Below are 20,910 nucleotides of genomic sequence, written 5' to 3'. Positions count from 1 at the left end.
GAAAAGCTCCAATTGAACATCACCATTTTGTAATGAAGGCGATAAAAGTACCAAATTTTTGTGGTTAAAAATGTGTTGATTACTAAAGTTCATTTCGGCTTACGCCATCATCAAAGCTGGACATAAACTTATGAGTTATGAGACTTAAACTTTTATGTTCAACTCTGGTGATGGCGTAAGCCAAAATGAACTTGAGTAATCAAAAAATGTTTAACCACACACCTTGGTTCTTTTATCATTTTCAAAACTTTAACTGATATGCCTACAATCTGAAGAAAAATCTTAGTGAAAAATGGCCAACAGTTGCGCAGTGAAAGTTCAATCTATGAGTCGAAATTTCCCGACTCTGAAAAGAACTTACGTTCTTTCTTCACGGGAACGACGAACTCTTCTTCTCGTAAAAATTACCAGCCCTGCATTTTTTACGATTCAATTTACGAGTTGTGCGATGAGGGTAAAACTTGCACCTTTGGTGCCGGATGGATCGCATTTATTGAAGAGGAGAACCAATGCGATTTTAGTGTTGTCAGAATCGTGCTATATAGGTAGGTATTGCATCTTTGTAACTGGAAATTGCAAAGTGCATGTACAGTAATAAAATTAATACGATCGGTCTCCTCCCTAAACAGGACCTACTTTGCTGTGCTTAAGAAGAACGCAGGCGCCGTATGATAATTTGGACGTTCCTGCCAAACGGAACTATGTGCACTAAGACATGAGCCCTGAGACTCATAAGAGGCTCTGCATAACGGGGCTCACGTTATAATGCACATAGTTCCACTTGGCAGAAATACGTCCATTTGAGTGTTCCAAAACTTTCTCAGATGAAACATGTTCTTCAGAGGCAAGTCATGCTGATTTTTATTCTCTGAAATTTTCAGATAGTTTAGAATGAGTTGCAAACAAACTTTTTGAAAAACCTGAAGAAAAATATTCCCAATTTTTCTGGTAAAGTCTTCTCTCATTGAAGTAAATATGGCAACATCTTAAGGCAGATACGGAGTTCTTCCTTGGCACGGTAGCATTCTACTGATTTTTTTCGATAAAGATGAACATACACGATTCTTATGAAACCGCAAGCCCTTTGGTCCCTCTCTGTTAAATGCCATCCAAATTAATTACCCTGTGATCCGTTTTCCGAGCTTTTAGCATAAAAATAATTTCGTAAGAGGAGACTCGCGGCCAAAAGTTGGCAACTTTGCGGATCGTGACAGACGCAGCGCGGCGACGGACGTGCAGCGCGGCGAGAGAGCATAAACAAAGTAACGGCCCGACCCCAGATTAAACGTTGCATATTTTTCACAAGAGTTTCGCCTTCTTTCAAATTAATGACCAGGAAAAATCCTCTTAAAATTTGCAATTTAAATTATCGTCGGGAAATTTATGGATTCAAAAACAACGGAGGAGGTGAGGCTCTCGCCGAGAGAGCTGAGGGCCCTCTCAGCTGCGAGATCATCAAAACGTTATTTACTCTAACTATAATTAATGCTGCCCCGCTCTTTCGGCCAAATCAAATTTAAATTACCTGTCAACCGCTCTACCAGGAGAGCGCAGCTTTCGCGCCTTGGTTCCGAGTCATTTGCGGAAAAGAACCCCTGAAGAATGGAAGTCTTTCTCTTTTTTCCATAAAAAAGGACTTTTATCTCTGTTTAATTTTGGAATTAAGGGCTTGATGATTGATACGATGACCTACTGACCATTTTTTTCTCAATTAATGGGTCATCCCCTTGAACAGCGCTCAAACTCAATAATAAGGGAAAACGTCAATGTCTCATCGACTTCGGCGCTCTTCAACCCTCTGCCTCACTGACTGATTTAGGTAAAAATAAGGTCATTCACCATTCAGTTTCACACAGTAGGAATTCTGATGATAAATTTGCACGGTGACCAACTGGACGTATTTATGCTAAATGGAACTATGTGCAAGAGGGAAGATGGGGTGCGCTCGTTAATACTCGGGCCATAAGAATTAATGGAGCTTTAAAAGCGCCAGTGACGTCAGCGGCAAATTACGAGGAGGCACGACGGGGAGATCAGTGGCGGGACTCTTTAACTCATGAGCCCTGTCCTCAAGGCTTTAGTGACATGTCCAAGGCTCACGAGTTAGCACTCAGTGCCTTTTAATTTAATTGAAAATCCCGCTTTTCCATTCTCTCGAAAGGAACTATATCCACTGACCACATTGTTTCTTATGCAGCTTCCATGAGCACACTCCATCTTTCCACTTGCGCATAGATCCTTTTGGCATAAATACGTCCAACTCACCATTTTCTTTACGATTGATGGGTCATCCTTTTTTACTCAGCTACCCTGAAGCGGTATAATTCGCCCTTTAGTCTCATGTTAGGCAGATTAATTGACTGCATTTTGCAATTTGGAACTATGATATCTGGCTTAGTTTATAAATGACGTATGCACCATTGGTTTCCTTATGCATATGAGTGTGTTTATGAAATGATAGAAACTATGATTCTTAATTGCAAAATGTAGTCAAATTCCAAATTGCCAGAACGACTCACTGACCGAATTATTTTTCCATATCAGGTATTTCTTAGGGTGCGTCAAGAAAAAATGAAGGTTTGCATTGTTACTTTCTGCAGGTGACAATCGGTACCACACGATGAAAAAAAAGTTCGCCAGAATTTGGGTGAATTTCATTCATTTAGAGCGGTATGGAAGGTCAATTTCATGATGATATCGCGACTTTCACGTTTAGTTATTGATTTTGTGTAAATATAAAAAACTGATATAACATCGAAACCGAGTATTTTCGTAAAAAATGCGGAGTAACTAAAGTTGAAAGGGGGTCAAATTTTGCTATAGAAAAACACCATCGTCAAATATTAAAATCAAATTTAACAAATCAAATTCTTCACCTGGGTAATAAAGTTAGAAAGAGAGTCGAAAGAAGAACTGAGACGTGTAAATTGGGCTTGGCCAGAGGCGAGGGTACGATTACAGAAAGTGAATATTATGGCCGAGACGCGTTTCACCGCGTTTACCACGTTACATATCGCCCTTTTTCCGGGCGTAGGAACTTAACTCCATCCAAAAATTGTAAAATTAACTCAAAAAGTTCAATTTTTGTGAGAGTGTACCTGTGCAATTTTTGTCCAACATTTTTCGGATTTTCGGTCAAGATCAGAAGAAAAATCAGTTAACTTTTTGTCACAGACCAAGGTTTCTTCTGGTAAAAATGCAATATTCGTGCGAGAAGGAATTCGGCAAAAATTACGAGTAGTTATGTTCTCTCGTGAGGAAAATGACGATACGACCTAACTTATTCTCTCAGCGTTTCCATAATGGCGGCGTTGGCGGGGCGATTTTTGCGGATCACCTCACAATAATTCGACGTTGAGTGATCTACTCCCTGGGAGCGCAATTTCAGGAGGCTTCCAGATAAAAGCGATTGTCGGCGAGTCACACATTCAGACGGCCGGTGGACAATTGAACAATCTAACATGGGATGAACAGTGCGGAAATGAGGGGGGAATGGGGGCCTTTAAAATGTCGAGGAAGTTCAGCGGAACCCGCCCCGCTGTGCCGCTTCGTGATCAAACTGCGTTGTCGGATTTCGAGTGAAATCCGCTGGTTTTACATTCATGTTCACGATATTTTCCGTTCAAGAGGCAACTCTGGTAGGAACCTCAAATGAAGCTGTTGTCACCCTCAACAGGACCAATTAACAATTCAGTCACAGTTCGGGGGCTGCGCTTTGTTTGCCAGGATCCATCGCTGCCACATAGTGCTATTTCCCCCACAATAAAAATCCCGCATTTGCGTGAGATCAGATGGACCTATATCTATGATGCCAGGAACTCTGCCGGGCTAAGGAAAAACAATGTATGAGCGTTTGAATGTTACCAAATTTCCCCTCGGTAAAGATTTACTTTTGAAGAAAGATATGTACATTTTCTCTTGAAATTTTCAGATGTTATGAATCAAATTACAAACAAAATTATCTGAAAAATCGGAAGACAAATATTATACATTTTCCCGAAGATTCGTGATTTGTCAAAGGGAAGTTGGCAACGTCTGAAGGTTCATACGACGTTCTTCCTTGGCACGACAGTACTCTGTACCGAAAAGGAATCGAGCGAATTGCCACGAGTGAATCTGGTTAATTTAAGACTTACTGCCACCCTCGGCGACAGCGCGCCTGTGGCATTTGAATTTCATGTTGGCAGCAATGAAGAGCACGTCCAAAATTCTCGACACCCCCCCTCTCCCTCGATTTAGCACAGGTGAGAATTCCATGAGCCACCGCGCCGCTATGGCGCACTATGGTCCAAAACTCAAGAATGGGAAGAATAAGTCGGACAGTGACTGAAAGATCACGAGCGTTTTGTTACTGATATTTTTTGAGTCGCCAATTTTAAATTTGATGTCAAATCGCCAAAATTTTAACACCCTGACCTATGAAGTGTGAGCAAGTTTATGGTACGCTGCGGTGCGGCGCGGCGTGCTTCTAGCTCGGAACGCTTATTGGCGCCTGCAAACCTAAGGGGATACTTCAAGCATTGCGCAATGCGTGAAGTAGCCCCTTAGGTTTGTAGGCGTCAGCGCGCGTTTCGCGCTAGCAGCACACCGCGGCGCTCCCGACCGGCGGGTGGTGAACGATTTCTTGTGGGGTGAGCTCCCTAGCGGAAAAACTCGTTTATCGTTTAATTTAATTTTCGAGTTTTAATATTACACACTGGTCGTGCGAAGTAATTAGTGAGCTCTCAACTGTAGATGAAGGGTAATACTGGAAGGCGGGTCGTACGCCATACACGCTGCGGACGGCGCAGGGCGGCTCATGAAATTCTCTCCTGTGCTCTGTCCCCCCCCCCCCCCCCCCACAGGTGAATTGAGAAATGGCTGGATGCAAACGTTGGCCAAAATTCATCAAGCATTCGAGTTCAGTTCTCGACTTCAGTAGAGAGTTTTCTTTCTTTGGGTTACAAGCAAAATTCACCTATATGTGCATATAATTGCTTGTAGCTTTGCCTCATATATTTCTTAATTCAACAGAGGGCAACGCCCCTTGGACGCTTCGCGGTCCAACCACCCGCAGCACTTCGCGCCTCAAGCGTGATGTGTTACACGTCTCTTTTATGATTTTATATTTATAGTTGATGCAGCATCAAGGTTCAGTTAACACTGAACACTTCCGGAAAAAGGGACCGCAGCATACGAAGACTCTAAAATGATTGTATTTATGTCGCAGGCAAATAGTAAAATCAGGCATGTTGTCAAATGCCTAGGCAAATAGTAAAATATTCTAACTTAGATTGAAATGCTGGTTCTTTTAGACAAAATAATTGATTGTTCCTGTAATAAACAATTCTCGGTGAAAATTTGCATCACACAATAGTATTTTAAACGATTTTTAGCTCCTTAACACTCATCTTGAAATTTTCAGCATGTCATAAAATACAGAATTTTTATAAAGTGAACATATAAAAATATGAGAAGGAATTGAGGAGGTAGAGACAAAAAGAGTTCGTAGGTTTGATGAGTTATTTTTCCGAAAAATATTGAAAACCCGGGAGCTCTTTGCCATAAATTCACAAAATGGTATAATCCGTCAAAATTTAACTATCTGCCGAGGCATTTGACAAAATACCTGATTTCACTATTTGCCTGCTACATTTATACCGGAACATTTCAAGGACATATTAGGACAAATAACTTCAAACACTGATTAGACAATTTGTTTTGTTTTGAAATTTCCATTTCAGGAAAATTAGTTTTGATAGAAAGCTACATTTAAAGTTGAGTAGCTTATTAGAAGATGAGCAAAACCATCGAAAGTCATGTTGGATAAAAAAGAAAATCTTGATTTTTTTGACAATTCTTCATATTTCCGATGGTAAAACTAACCGATATTCAACATACCATCTGTAATAAGACCACGGTCTTACGAGAAGGGTCGCATTAACTGTGCAAGAAATAAAAGTTTTTATAATGTTAGTGTAAATGCCCATTCTCCACAAAACCGCAGAATACTGCCATTTTTGGCAGCATTACGGAAGTCAAATAGCATACGGAAGTTGGATGAAATGATTTAAATCATATAGTTTGTGCCCCTTTTTAATGGTTTTCATCATGAAGAAGCACCCTGCACCGGGCTACGCCCTGACGTATAATGGCTAGCGACTTGATGCAACTATTCATGTTCAACGGATGTCCTAGTTGCATAGCTTGAAAATTGAAGGCGTTTGGGTTTTTTGTCTTCATGGCACACTGCAGATGAGGAACCAATTGATTGACTGGCTGATTCTGACCTATGGGCTCAATCATTACGCAATATCCTATCCACTCATTTTAATGGATCAGTTGTGACATAGTCACTGAATCGTGTTTTAATGCGGTTGATTCTTGTAGATGAGCTAAAAATAATAAGATCCGTCCAAATTGCAGATTTCTACGTTCAATATTAACCGAATATCGCGCTTTGAAAAATTCGGTTCATGACGTCATTCTCCGCGATAGTGACACCGTTGGTTTGTTCCACCTTGTATTCATTCGAGTTTTACGTTGAGTAGAAAATGTGTGTCTCCGTGTCTCCCTGACACACGAAAGGAAGGTGGAAGAAACCAAGGGTGTCGATTCTGTGGTGGATGATGTCATAACCCAAATTGGTCAAAGCGAAATATCTCGGCAAATATTGAACGTAGAAAGTTGCTGTTTGGACAGATATCATTATTTTAAGTGTATCTACAAGAATCAATGATTAAAAGAAAATTCTAAGAGCAGCGCAACTAAGCCATTCTAAACAGGACACGGTGAAGTAAGGTTGAAGCTGATATTGCATTCTTTGGCAAAAGTGGGTTTGAAAAGTTTTTTCGCCTTACGCGATCCTTTCCTGTTATTGTTTTCAATTGCATCATATATGAAGAGGACACATCCACAGTGAAACCACCAGACCACGTTTCTCAGTTCGCGACACTGTATACTTCCTGTCATACTTTATTCTTTAAATGGAAAACTACTTCACGCCAACTCTTGATAACTCCCGTGTTGTTTTCTTCTGTGTACGAAGAAAACTCTGTGAAAATTTCAGGAAATAATGTTGATTTGTGCTCCTTTAAAAATATAAAATGGAAGCGGAGATTTTAAAACACCGCAGTACGTGGTTCAGACGTTTCATACCGTTTAAGCTCTTTTATTTCCAAATCGAAATCGATGATCGGGGTGTCGGCAACGATCACTTTAATAGTGAGCTGAGTTCGCAGTATTTTTCATAATTTTTCTCTAATATTGGAAATTATAGAAAAATAAATTTGGAAGTGAGAAAATGTACCGCGTTGTGACGTCATCAGGTGGCATGAACACTAGCAGATTCGGTTAATTTGTCATATTTTCTCGATTAATTGCTCAATTTAAAAACCAAGAGTTTTCTCGTGCTCAATTATTTTTGTAGTTTCATGAAACATGAAATTTACCAAATTTCAGACACCTGCGATTTCTCCATTTTACTCCGCATTCATGTCACACAGAGTTTTCGGGCGCTATATAGACTCTACCGAATTACACCTCTCAATTTTTAACCCATTCCCTTAACAATTAATTTTGCATGCCCGCGCACAGAGCTACTATTTAATTTTGCTGTAAAAAGCTGTATTTGGTTTCTTCTTAGTTTTCTGCTTTTCCTGATAATTAGGAGCAAGTTTTTGGCCTAATTCTTATTAGTTATAACTAGAAGGATGTTTATATGAATAAATTTGCCTGGATGTTGCACTTTTTCTGCAGTAAGTCAGCTTATGTCAGGGGAATTTCCTGAGAAAAAAAAAAAAAAAAATGTTAAATTTAGGAGAAAAATCTTATTTATTGCAACCAGGCAAGAAAACATGCAAACCAGCAGCACGAAAACTCTAAAACATATGCTCAAATAAGATCTAAGCACCATTTAGCACCAAAATAAGAAAAAAGAGCGAAAATAAGCTTACATCTCGTTGTTGTGATTCATTGATAACAAGAAAATAAACAGAGAGCAAGTTTCGAGGTTATTCCAATCTTCCACATTTTCAAACTAACAAAATTCCCTATATTCGGGGAAATTACCGTACAAAACCAATATAGGTTGGTCATACTGCTTCTAGTTACAACATCTGTCGATTTACGTGGCGCTATCTATCGTGAAAACATCAAAACACGGCAATACGCGTAGCCAAGTTGCATGACGAGTGGGACTCGTCATTTCACGTTTGTCCGGCGCGGCCATGACGAGTCAGGCTCGTCATATTAAGGGAATGGGTTAACACTGTAGAGCGTTATCAGAGTTGCACTGGTGGAATGAAAAATATGAAATATTGAAAGTTTCCTTGAAATGTTTCATGAAATTTCACAAAGTTGTGAGAAATATGAAAAATATGGAACATTTTTTCAAGGGCTGGGCACTCGAAAACACCAAAAAGCAAAAACGAGTTGCTTCCATTCAAGTTTGCATTTAATTTCGAAATATATCTTTCAATATTTTTCATATTTTTCTGAAATCTCATGAAATATTTCACCTGAAATTTCAAGATTTTATTTTTCATGAAAAAATTGCGACCCTGAGCGTTATACATATAATTTATGAACGCTTTCCGAGCCGTAATTTTTTTCCGCGGTAACTGCATGCTTCTGACATTATGTAACCAGTAATTCGGTCGACAGTTTCACGCACGACTCGTGATTATTCCTGGAATTTGCGTGATATGTGTCAACGACGTGAGGTATCTGTGGCTTTGGGAAGCCCACCGAGTGCTCTCCACGATTTCGCTTCGTTACTCTGTCAAGCTCGGTGTTGAAAGCTCGCGGAGATCGCGAGCTGGAATTCGACGAAATTTTCCGAGTTTCCCGGGGAAATTGGCGGAGCTGGGTTTCCCCTGGGATGCCTTCCCTTAACTCACCGCGCGCTCGCGAATTTCGTCGATTGATGTCTGTAAAGTGTGTTCATTGCATACGTCACTCGGTAAATGGGATTCCCAAACGTGGTTTCGTTCGGGGGGAAAAAAGAGAGAGGAATCCGGAATTGCGGCCGCTTTCTCCTCGTCCTCAAGCATTTAATTCAACTGAATCCGCGCGTTTAAAAAAACGGAGAAGAATGAACGAGCGTATTATTTCGATGAAATGAGCCGCGTTTTTTATGCCGGCCTCTCGAGTGAGCTTTCCAGTCAACAAATCTACTCACTCGGCTCTAATAATCCTGCATTTTTGCAAGAATGTGTGACCTCCAAAGAGGGAATATACCTCTTTCCAAGGGGGTACATTTTTCATGATAGAAAGTTATCGATTTGGGTCGAAAAATCAGGTTCTGCGTGCTTACCGGGAAATCCTTGCTTGAAGTTTTTAGCAGTAAACAGTAGATTCCAGTCAACAAATCGTCTCCTTCCGGTTAAAGTATCACAAGTGCCATGCGACGTTTTAAAATTTCCGCCGCTATTTTAATTTTTTCACAGAGATATTGTTGGTTGAATCTGTTTCAAAATTTCTCTGAGTTTTATTGGCAGCACGAAGAAAATTCAGTGATATTTTCGGACAGCTTTGTTAAACAATTTCTTTGTAAAAAAATAAAGTGGCGGCGGAAATTTGTAAACGTCGCATGGTGCTTGTGATACTTGAGCTAGAAGAAATCCACTAACTCTGTTTTAATAATGCAGTATTTTTGATGATGTGTGACCTCTCATGGGCGGGGAAAGATACCTCCAACCTCCATTCAGGAGGGTAAATTTTTCAGGAGAAAAATTTTTATCGAGTTGTGTCGAAAAATCGGACTCTGAGTTTTACCGGGAAATAGTTGCTCGTAGTTTTAAGCAGTCAGTAAGCAGTTTAGTCCTACTCCGTGCAATAGAGCAATGGACCACTAGACAAGGTCTGAAGTAGAAAAAAAGTCACATATTTTCTCTTCAAAATCTTGCATAGGAAACAATACCCACAGCGGAAAGTATTGCGAAAAACTCCCAAGTAAAAAGAATAAAGTTTTCCCCGTGCGTACATTCAAATTTCTCGCTCACAAAAAACTGAAGTCCACGCGAGTTTAATCGAGCACTCAACTAATTTCAGCGCAGAATAATTTTTTACCGGCTCAATTTTTCTCATCAAGTCTACAGGGCTCGGGAATCCGAGGAAGATTGTTTAGTTAAATTGGACGGATAAACTAGAACCGACTAAGTGCATCGTCGCCTAATTTTTTCTGCACCGAAAAAAAAGGATGTTGATTTACATTATGAATGTAAAAAAATGTGCGACAACTCGCAGAACGCTGAATCAACCGCCACATTAGCTAGTTTTACATCTTGACACTGCTAAAGTAACTGCTGTAGCGGTTAATTCTACGTTTTGTGAGTTGTCGCACACTTTTTGACATCCAGAAAGCATCCTTTTTTCGGTGATAATGTCGTACTCTTTAAACAGATAACTAACCAACACTGAAAATTTTTCTAGGTAGTGGTACCGATTTTTTAATGTTTAGAGTTTGTTACGATGACCTCTTTCCCGAGGGTGAGCAGTGAGCACGGCTGTAAAATTTCTAACGAGGGAACGTAACTCCATTCTAATGTTGCAAAATTGACTCAAAAGTCAGTTTTTTACAAGAATCTGACTTGATTCTGCCTAAATTTTACTTAATTGCTTGTAATCAAAATAAATTCAAAAAAATTTCTAAGAGGGAAACTAAACGGTTCCGGGTAAAAATATAATTTGCGCGGGAAAATTTTTCAACATTGAATTGACCATATTCATGTTCAAAGGAACTACGTGCGTTGGGCTTTGTGAGCAAAATAGTTCCTCGCAGCGTTCAAATTGTGGAAGAACAAGGAATTTTGTTCCTTTTTCAAACTGCGAATATTTTATGGGACCAAGATAAAGTTGGATTTTCCTGAGTCTTAGAAATAGCTCAATTAGAGGAGAACGTGGTGAAACTCTCGGAAACTTAATGCAGAAACTTTAAAAGTGTCCTTTGTACCCAATTGAGGACTAGATCGAAGTCCAGATTCAATTTTTGGCAGGATAACGCAACGTAACTCAATCATAGTCTGTACGCGCGACATGACTCTTACATTGTTGCGCGATGCGGCAGTTTTTGAAAATTCCCAGGATTTTGTAAAATTACTTTGAGGTTGGTACTTTAACTTAAGAACTGATTGTCCTAAATTATAAGATTTTACCCGAGCCTGCGCTTCGTTTGGCTGCTTGATAGTGCTCTATAATGTATTGTGGATGAGTACATAACGCTAATACGCGAATTGTGTGTGTTTACAGGATATTTCGGCTCAAGACGCTCTATGAATTTCCGAGTGCTTTTTATGGTAAGCCATTAAACTAACATTTTGTCTCTGTAAGTGAATTCCGCTGTTTTTTATAGTTCAGTTTTAGCTTTCTCTCTGAAGTCTTATAAAATGTTTTTTTCCCCCTCACGTTGTGTGCTGCCACTATTACACCAATGGCGTGACGTGCTTATCGATGATTTGATTCAGTGGCGTGGCGTGAATTGCGATGTATCGATTGTTATGCCATTTAAATCTATGTTAAAGAATCGATTATTATGGTGTTCGCTGCAAACACCGATCCTTCCCATAGGTTTAAATGACAGATCAATCGATATATCGCAAAGCACACCACGCCACTGTGAAACCTGTGGAAAAGGATGAATGAAAAGGGCGTTTGCAAGGAACACCATAATAATAGATCCTCTACCATAGCTCCAATCAGGAAAATATTGATAATCGATTACGACGCTTTGTTGCTGCGTTACGCGAGGAAAAGAATGACATGATATGTGATATCTGAACGCCAGGTTAGTCGGTAGTCCTCAACAGTCTATGATCGTACTTGTAAACAGCCGATGGCTGTCGTCAGGACATATCTCCCGCAAATGGCGAAATTTTTTCGTCTCTATAACGTAATGGCTTATCTTAATCCACTTGAGCTTTGTTTGACGTATATTCCATGCTTTCTAAGGCTTATGCAGAAATCTAGATACGCCCTTACCTCAGAGGAGCGACGGATTTTACTGGACTCCGGCAGTCATATGGATTGTTGACATGAAGACTACTTTTATTTTTCTCCGTTAAATTCCGAAAATCCGTTTCTCCGAAATTTATAGATAAAACTATAGACAAATAAGACATAAGGAGTATAGAACGAACCTATTGGTTGAAATGGGTAGTTCTTATAGACTAAGGGGGTAAATGATGGATTATCTATAGCGTGGGTTGCCGTTAGTTAGTCTATTACCTGCGTTCTTTGTCCATTGCAACCACCCGCTTCCACCAATAGGATCCCTTCATATCCTTTTTGTCTTTTTTGTCTATTGCTTTGTCTATCAATTTCAATAATCATCTCGCTGAGACGGATGAGTGGACCATCAAATTCTTAAGAAGAGTTCCATTGGTTGCGCTAATATGATTCATCGCTATGACTTCATCAATTCAGTGGTTCAACTTCATCTGGACGTATTTCTGTCAAACGGAACTATGTGCATTCTGACGTGAGCCCTGTTATGCATATATTTTTATGGCTCACCTCGAGTTAGGTTTAGGAACTTCGAGGAAAAGATGTATTAAATTTCCTCGGAGGGAGAGGGGGGGGGAGAATGAATGAGAAGAGCATTGGAACACATTTTGTCTTTGCTTTAATCGAATATGCCCGAGTTGTAGCGGTCGCGAAGCTCGGGAACCGACCGCATCAGTCCGATTGGGTGAAGTTAGGTCACGCAACTAAACTAACTTCACGGATATGCTGGAAGTATCACTCAAATTGAAGGCGCCTCAATCCTGAATCACTACGCACTGTTTCTACGACTTCGATCAATTGAACTTCCTAGGCCAATTATCCCTCTCAGTAAACTACAGGCAGTCATGCTGCGGGGAAAACAGCTACTTACTAATTTAATGTTGCCAAATGTATTCTTATAAAGTTCAGATTTTCCCTGAAACGTGTGTAATTTTGAAGAAAGTCTTATTCTCAATATCTCAGCGTACTTATACATTTTTTGGAGAAGTATTCATACCGCTCTTGACTGCGTTCCATTCGTTTGACCTTAATTAACTCTAAATGACTGTCATTGACGTTACTTCACTCTTATTTACGCATTTTGGCTCTAGAATTCCTATCGGCGGTAAATTATTTATTTGTTATTTGAATATTTTTTTAACTTATTTTTGCTAAAATGGACTAGAGACGTGTGGAAAAGATGAAATGTGCTTGTTTGAGCTGCATAAGGAAAAATGTAAAATGTAGGCGTGATTCCTTTTGGCAAACTGAAAAAGTAGGATTTGACATTGAATAAAAAGGAACCAAGCGTCATAATATGGACGTAGTTCTACCAAAGAGACCTATGTGGAAGTGAGAAATATGGGGTGTGCTCGTTAGTCTCTTTGCGTAAGAGTGAATGAGAATAATAAAGCGCCAGTGACGTCAGCGGCAACGAGGCCGCCCGCGAGCGAGGGGGAGATGGTCGTCGGGGCGCTTTAACTCATGAGCCTGTCCACAACGCTTTCTTGCCATGCCCGCGGCTCATGAGTTCCGCACTCAGCTGCACATAGGTCTGTTTGATAGAATGCAATATCCCGCTTTTCCAATTCTTCAAAAGGAACCATGCCCACTTTTACATTGCTTCTTATGCAGATTTCTAGAGCACACCCCACATTTCTCATCGACACATAGGTCTGTTTCGTAGAAATACGTCCATATGATAACTCATGAGTCATGAATATGTAACAAGAGCGTTGTGGACAGGGCTTATGAGTTACAGAGTCCCCCGTGGATCTTGTTGTCATGCTCGAGCTCGGTCGTCGCCGCTGACGTTTTTTCAAGTGCATGCAGTTCGGATCGTGTCACTAAAATGCAACCTTACTTTGCAACACTGGAAACCGAGACGGAGTATACATGTCACTCTAGTTCTAGCTGCACCATCAAGTATTTTTTTTCTTTTTCTTTTTCTTTTTTTCCCCCTTCCAATCGCGAGACGTGCCGATCTGATCACAATCTGTTCCACGCGGGAATTACGTTGAATCCCGTGGGAAGTTGCGGGTGTGTAACGGGAGAAAGGAATCAACAGGAACACTTAAACGACACATACACTTCAAGATTGAGTGCGATTCCCGGAGCTCCCCGACGCTGCGTGTCGTATTGCCGTGCTAAGAAAAAACGCCGTATGGACATTCGAGAGTTGCCAAATTTCCTTTGATAAAACACGACCTTCTCGGTAAAAAGATGAATATTTTTCCTCCAATTTTTCAGATAATTTTGTTCGCAATTTCACCCAAAGTGCCTGAAAGTTTTACTCAAAAATATGCATAAATATCCTCAAAAATAAACATTTCAGTGAAGGAAATTTGTCAATTCTCGATTGTTCATACGACGTTTTTCCTTAGCATGGCAGCGTACTTCGCGATGATTCAGTCTAAACCCATGAAAAAGGATCGATCATCAGGGTGTTCCTTAATAATCGACCCTGTATCCTGGATTTAAATGGGATAGTATCGATCGTCGATATCTCACGCTCCGCCGAATGAAGGATATTGACGCTGATACTACAAAACAACTAATAGCGCGTCATGACTGGAAATTTAAAGGAAGCGTCACAGAGGGGGAATGTTTGGTAGGTGTATCATTGTTATTTCGCCGTAAATTTTCCAGTGTGCCAGTGTGGAGATGAATTGGACGTAATCCTGCCAAACGGAACTATGTGCATTAAGACATGAGCCCCGAGACCCATAAGAATGTGTACATAACAGGGCTCACGTCATAATGCACATAGCTCCGTTTAATTTGCAGAAATACGTCCAATTTGGCAGATGATTTGCGGAAATTTTCATCATTATCCAATGTTACCATGGTATACTGCGTGATTTTTATAGATTTCGAGGATTTCATCGTAAAAAGACTGTTGTAAATGCATTGTAGACAAACCTTGGAACTAACGGTGCAAATTGTGCCTTAAAAAGCCAGAACGCCTGCAATTTTTTGTGTACGCAACACCGACATCTAGTCTAAGTCTAGTCTCGTCACCAAATCTAGGAAACACAAATAGTTGCATCCAGACCTAGCCATTGAGAAAGCCCCGGAGTGCCCTCGATGTTTTCCGTCAGTGAATACAAATTGTATCATTCATTGCATTGATGTGTCGTCGTTGCACGAAAATAGGGCGCTTTGAGTATTTCATTAAATTGAAAAAAAGAGAAAGGAGTGCCTACCTCTAATTTTTTGAAGAATTACTGATCATCGATATTGAATGAAAATTTGATGATTTTTACCCCCTTTCAAGATTATTCGCAGATTGTCCATACTGATACCTCACTAGACTTTTCGTCAATATGGAACATGCCATGTGCAAATAGTCATTCGCTTCGTACACTGAAAAAAAAAAGATTGGTAGAATTTACCATTCCTTCACGCTGTATTTCACACGGCGCGAGGGAATGGTAAATTCTACCAATCATCAAGTCGATTCTGCCAACAGAGGAATGGTTACCTGTACCAGTATATAAAAACGTTTATCTCTCTTTTGACAGAATTGACTCTGAATTGATGCTGTGTGAAATACAGCGTGAAGGAATGGTACATTCTACCCATATTTTTTTTCTGTGTAGAACTGAGCCTTTTTGACTCACTTAAAAATGGACCCCTCCTTGCCCATACTGTCTTTATGAAAATATTATGGCTCTAATCAAAGTCGAGAGAAAAACCCCCATTAACTCCCCTCGACAAAACGAGGTGACAGGATGTTACGCTCTTTAATGTGAACAACAACAACAGCAATAACAACAAAAGCGACAAAGGGCACGGGGAGTCTTTCGGTCCGGTGCGATGCGATGTACGATGTGTGCACGACGTGTGAACTCGAGATGGTCGAGTGCCGTAACGAACGGTTGTGGCGGGGGAGGAAGGGGGGGGGGAGGGGGGGGAGGGCGGCGCCACGTAAAGTTATAATCGCAGTAATTTACGATCCGAATTTAATAGGAAAAAGCTGAGCTCGGCGCCCCCTCCCACCCGCTGCGGGTTGTTTGCCAACAAAGCTGCGAGTGCTGGCGAGGCAGTTTCACATTCTCTTAGGCACTTTGTCGAGCTCCTAGTAATCAATAGCCCTGAATCCTCAACACCGACCTCAATAAGTGATGTACGGCGGTCTTTAGGTTCTCGCGCCAGACTTTTTTTCAGACCTTTTTTTTTTTTTTTTTTTTTTTTTTTATTGAGAGGACTTCCACGCCTTCGACGTGGATTGTCCAGAATGCAGAAATCTTTATCATACAGTACAGTCACAATCTAATGGACCGCCGATGAAGTTACTTTTTGAGGTTATTTGGCCAGTACACCTAGGACTAGTGTGCGGCGACTGGCGATGCCGTATAGGCAGGGTCCCAGCTCCGAGCTTCGCTCAGGAAATATTTCTAAAACATTTATTATAGGACAAGTTTAAAGATGAACCAGTTTATGAAAATTCTTAATAATCAGTGGCGTGGCGTGCTTTGCGATCTATCGATAATTCCCCATTTGAAGCTATGGTAATTAATCGATTATTAAGGTGTTCGCTGCGAACACCCTGTTTTTCGATACTTTTCCATAGGTTTAAATGACCGGTCAATCGATATATCGCAAAGCACGCCACGCCACTGTTAATAATCTATTCTTTACCATATCCTCGAATAGGAAAATATCGATACTCGATCATTCACGCTTCGCAACTGGAATCAAAATGTAGTCCAGTCGATCCGTGTTAAAAATCCTTGTCAGTATCTCGTTTCTGAGTTGATTCCCGAAATTCCTATCGTGTAAATCATCAGGATTGCCACAATCAGAGAGTACCGGGAAACCCGGGAAATGTCAGGGAATTTTAAAAAGTCAGGAAGAACCTGGAAATGTCAGGGGAAATGATGAGAATGTCGAAAATGTCCGGGAAAAATTGTCAAGTCACCTTTATGCGCTTTCTAGACTGGGTTTGATGTTTCATACGATACATTGTGCGTGAAAACTATCTGGTATTATGTTTTTTTCACCATCTGGCATATCAGAAATTGTAAGAGAATTTTACCAAAATGTGACAAGGAATTCAGCGGGGCGATTATTGAAATTTCTTGTTGGTCGGGACGACATAGATGACATAGGTTAAAAGGCGGAGCGTGATTGGTCGGCTATGTCTTATCGCTGCTTTGTCGTGCCTTTGTCAGGTGGAGTGATCGACATACTGGCGGAAACTTAAGAGGTGCCGTTAGCTTGTCGATCATTCCACCTGACAAAGGCACGACAAAGCAGCGATAAGACATAGCCGACCAATCACGCTCCGCCTTTTAACCTATGTCATCTATGTCGTCCCGACAAACAAGAAATTTCAATAATCGCCCCGCGGGAAATTTAATTTTCTTCATTTTGCGGCAACCCTGAGTCATTCTTAACGTAAGATTCAGCAGAAAAACATGCAACGTATTTTTCTGGTTGAGGCTTTATCCAGTGGCCCATTTCCTGGGAAATCATGGACGGAAGTGTGGGAGTTTAACCAGAGGAAACTCGGAAAAATTGAAGGAATCTCGACGGTGGGCGTGGGAAAATAATCAAGGAGATGAATCACTGTCTCCCGTCTTCGACGTGACGTGACGTGACTGGACTATTGGACGTATTTCTATCAAAGAGAACTATGTGCATTAAGACATGAGCCTTGAGACCCATAAGAGTACATTCATAGTAGGGCTCACGTCATAATGCACATAGTTCTGTTTGATAGAAATTCGTCCTATTCAAAAGCGGTGCCGACAACGAGGACTTAGAAATGCAGAATGCGCGCCACGCCGCCAGATTCTATCATTTCTCGCCCCGCTCTGAAAAACGCCGCATGAACCTTTCGGCGTTGCCAATTTTTATTTGACAAATAACGAATTTCCGTGCTAATTTTGAACGTTTTCCTTCCAAATTTTCAAAGAATTTTCTTCATAATTCGATCTTAAGCTTCTAAAAATTTCAATTAGAAATATTCATAAATTTACTTTAAAATAAGTATTTTCTGAGAGTGAATTTGGCAACATTCGAATGATCTTACGGCGTTTTTCCTTAGTACGGCAACGGAATGCAAAAAATCCCCGGAGTGTTACAAGATTCGGCATCGGCGTTCCAGATGTGCCAAAAATGCGGGGGAAATAGGGATTTTTCAAGCAGGAGCGAGGGAGTTGAGAGAGGGATGCGGCAAGGAGGCGGGCGGGCGGGTGGTGTGAGGTCCTCTATTTGCACAATGCACCTGTCAGTTGGCTGACAATGTGAAGCCCGGAAATAAAATACGGTCTTAAAGCCTCAGTTTCGCGACTCCCGTGATTGTCGCGCCTTTTGACTGGTCTTGTCTTCGACCGTGGTTGCCAAATCTCGGTTTTTAAACCACCGAGTTGGCCTCTCAGTCGAGTCAACTGAGGGTTTAACCCGGAACTAATTGTATGTTTAAGTTTTTTGGGCTCATTTTATTCAGGAGATCAAGAAGAACCGAATGAGCTAAAATTCGCCAAAATTCTCCCAAAATTTCACCTCAAAACCCCCCAAAAACTGAAAATTGAACGGAGAAATCAACGGATTTTTTCGTAAAATGCGAATTATCTCAAAAACCGCACATCTAAGCATGAAAAGTAGTAGGACTAAAATAAATATAAAATTAAATAATCTGGGGTTCGTAATACCTTCAAAAGTCCTTAAGCTTACATGACACTTTTCCGAATTTTTGAATCTTTGAGTATTCTTGAACGGACCATTAGACAAGGTATACAAATCTACGTAACACTTATATTTCACCTCTTCAAAATCTCACGTAAAACACATTTTATGCGACGGAAACAGTGTTGCTACTTCATTTTACCAAAGATCCTGGGTTCCCGGAATTATTGCCTATTTCCAAAAATTCTGATGAAAATTCCGATTTTTTAAAAGTTCTGGGGAGAAATTCCGAAATAAGGCCGATTTTAGTTCCGAAGATTGTCAATTTTCATAAAAAAAATCGTTGACTTTGATCAAATAAACGGTGAAATCGACTTAAAACCCTGATATCCCGAGAAAATTAGGAAAATACCAGGAAATTCTGGGATATTTCGGGAATGGACCACTAGACAAGGTACGAATTTAAGCAATCTGATACATGTTTCTTAACCAGAATTTCACGTAAAACACGATTAGCGCAACGAAAAGTACTGAAACCAACTCCTAACGAAGATATTAACGTTTTTATTTCACATTGGTTACGATGAATTTGAACTGCCCGCTCACAAGAAACTCAAAGCTCTACGTGAGTCAAATCGCGCACTACAACGGTTTCAGCAAGATTCTCAGTCGAGCAACGTTCATTTTCCACCATGTGTTGTTCAAACTATTAGCAATTTGCTATAGCTGAGCCAAAGCATCAAGATTGAGGTTGCCAGATTTTTATATCGCAGAGACTGTCATGATAACGTTTAGCGCGCGATGTGAATCACGTAGAGCATTGAGTTTTCATGAGCGGGTGGTTTAAATCCACGCATCAAAAATCATTAAATATCTTCGTAAGGAGTTAATTGCGGTAATTTTCGTTGTGTGCATCGTGTTCTACGTGAAATTTTAGTTACGAAACATGTATCAGAATGCTGAAATTCGTACCTTGTCTAGTGGTCCATTTTGAAGATTCCGAGTAAAGTTCCGAGAAATTGCAGAAGTTGTGAAATTATGTATTAATTCTGGGAAATGGCAACACTAAATGGGAATAATTGATATTAAATATAAATCAAGACAATGGTGTTTTACTTAGCATAGGTTACGGAAAATTCGAAATGCCCGCTCAAAAAAAACAGAAGTCTACTTGAATCAAATCTCACACTACAAAGGTTTGGCCCGGGCTTCTCGATCAAGCAGTGTTTCTTCCCCACCCTATATATATGTTGTTCAAAGTCTAAACGAAGTGCAATTGCTGAACTGAAGTTCCGAGGTTGAAGTTGTCATATTTTCATGACGTAGAAACAGTCTTGGTAACGTTTGGTGTACGATTGAACTCAAGTAGATTATTGTTTTTTCCCTGAGCGGAAAGGATGATTAGATGCATTTAAAAATGGTAATGTCATTGTTTGGAGTGACTTTCAGTAATTTTCCTCACAAATCGTGAAATTATGATGAGAAAACATATCAAAATGCTGATGCTGCCACCTTTTTGAGTGAACCATTGTTGATTTCCATAACGAGGTCAGGAGTCTGAATACAACTATTTTAACGCCTGAGTAGCTGACATTATATATCTACTGAATTGAAGGCGCTTTGAGTGTCTCGTTTCTGTCGTGTCTCGCGCAGCCTTATATGATACGTAGTTTCATGAGTCCGTAACATGCAGGAATAAAGAAGAAGCAAACCATAAAGATACCTCCTATCACAGATTGTAAGGATACATTTTATACAATAAATGGTAATCCCATTTTTGGAAGTAAATTCTGAAAATGTCCAACACGTCACATTTTGAGTAAACATTTAATCAGGGATGCCCCTAATGGAGAATTTGCATGCAAATTTTTATCGCTTCATCTGAAAATGCTTAAAGAGCTGATTTCATAGTATTTTTTGGCGCGTATACGTAGTATACCGCCTTTGCGATCGTTTCGAACCCTGCTCGATACAATAACCGAGTCCCTTAGTTCCTTACCAAAAAGTGACTACCGCGAACTTCTGAGATTTTCCAAAGCGTGCAAAAAGTTTATTTATCCATCAATAATTATGATTTAAAGTTGTTTCTCATTCTGGGGGTCGCTAGTTTATGTGTAGTGAATACCAAGAGTCTACGTTACTTGGTTTTTTTTAAAAAAAGCCTAAGAATGCGACGCGCTGATTTAAAATATGCATATATAAGCAGAATCAAGCGAACTGATTCGAGGATGGCTGAGCAGGTCGGCACTCTCGGAATGAGAATTTAACTCCTCCGTTTTGTTCAAAACGTTGCTTTGACAGATCTGTAACCTC

The 20,910-nt window shown here is 40.3% G+C and overlaps 1 protein-coding gene across 1 annotated transcript in view; it reads left to right on the top strand.

The window, feature by feature from the left end:
- LOC109043284 (inactive dipeptidyl peptidase 10) overlaps positions 1–20,910 on the top strand; it is a 445,954-nt gene that overhangs the window by 55,815 nt on the left and 369,229 nt on the right. The window contains exon 2 of the mRNA XM_019060431.2: positions 11,230–11,276. The gene's annotated coding sequence lies outside the window, so the exon portion shown is untranslated. The remainder of the gene's footprint in view (positions 1–11,229; positions 11,277–20,910) is intronic.

Source organism: Bemisia tabaci, chromosome 3 (genome assembly GCF_918797505.1).
Source record: "Bemisia tabaci chromosome 3, PGI_BMITA_v3".
Taxonomy (NCBI): domain Eukaryota; kingdom Metazoa; phylum Arthropoda; class Insecta; order Hemiptera; family Aleyrodidae; genus Bemisia; species Bemisia tabaci.
Note: the sequence above shows the minus strand (reverse complement) of the source record. Positions and strands in the feature narration are given on the sequence as shown.